This window comes from Nilaparvata lugens, chromosome 8 (genome assembly GCF_014356525.2).
Source record: "Nilaparvata lugens isolate BPH chromosome 8, ASM1435652v1, whole genome shotgun sequence".
Lineage (NCBI taxonomy): Eukaryota > Metazoa > Arthropoda > Insecta > Hemiptera > Delphacidae > Nilaparvata > Nilaparvata lugens.
Genome location: NC_052511.1, coordinates 47,529,569 through 47,530,981, shown reverse-complemented (window position 1 = coordinate 47,530,981; position 1,413 = coordinate 47,529,569).

The following is a 1,413-nucleotide window of genomic DNA, read 5'->3' as shown; positions in this document are numbered from 1 at the left end:
TCATCCCCAAGTACTTGATTGAAACTATAGACCTTATGGAAATACAGCAATAGACTGGCTTCTCCACACATCTGTGTAATCACTTGTCAGCTGATCTATGATGAATAATTCTATAGTCTGATTCTTACTCTAATATGGCGTATGAAGGAGGCTCCTTTTTCCTCTTATATTATCTTGAAATTCAAAAATTTCCAAAAACTTTGTATATACGTCGACGCGCAATTAAAAAAGGAACATACCTGTCAAATTTCATGAAAATCGCGCAACATATAAACATTTAAACATTAAGAGAAATGCCAAACCCGTCGACTTGAATCTTATACCTCACTTCGCTCGGTCAATAAATCGCCTACACTCTCATCTTCTTAAATGCGTATTCCTATTTTGTGATGGCTATCTTTATATCTTTTGTATTTATTTTTTGTAGTAATGATGGTGATATATCTGGTTGAATCTAAAATGAGATTTATAGTTCTCACTATTGATTTTGATCGTATCTGGTATAGTTTCCTCTCCCTCATACGAATTAGTTGAGCCATTTTTACTATTAGCAAAAGGTGATAAGCTGCTCTAGACTAGACTCACCTTTTTGAAGCATCTGCTTCAAAAGTTGAGCAAATGCTCTAGTTTATCATACAATTTTTAGTATAAGCTCCTACTTTTGAGCAAATGCTCAAACTATTTTTTTGATGAGCATGAGCAAAAGGTTTGCTTACGTTTATTCATAGAAAATGAAACAAATGCTCCATATTTTAGAAGTATAAACAAATGCTTAACTTTATTCATATGGCCTATTGTATTCTACTATTATTCAAATAATCACTTAGCTGAATAATCGCAATTCTTCGTATGTAGTCTATTATTGGTGTTTTAGACTTTGTATTATACTTCAGTACTAGCCGTCAGGCTCGCTTCGCTCGCCATATCCGTCTAGCCAGCCGGACCCCCGAGGATCGTCCAGAAATGAGATCAGCGGCTCGCTTCGCTCGCCTGCATTTTTCATTTGAGCATGCTTCATTCCATCAGAAAGTCAAGTATTGAGAAAACGCAGAAAAGCTGAGAAAAACGCTGATTTTGGGCGTATCTTTGATGGAATATTAGAGTCACCTCATTACAACATTTTTAGACCCTTCCTAAACCTCTGTCTAAAATTTGGACATTTTCTGTCTTACTTGATGAAAGAATTGAGAAAACGCAAAAAAAACGCTAATTTTGGGCGTATCTTTGGCGTTATTTCAAATTCCTTCTAACACAACATTATTACACCCTAACTTAGCTTCTGTACTTAATTTGAACAATTTCTATTCATTTGTTCTCGATAAATCTGAGAAAGCGCTAAAAAACGCTGGAAAAATACAGATTTTGGGCGTATCTTTGGAAAATTTTCCAAATCCGTTCTTAGTGCGCCTCTAA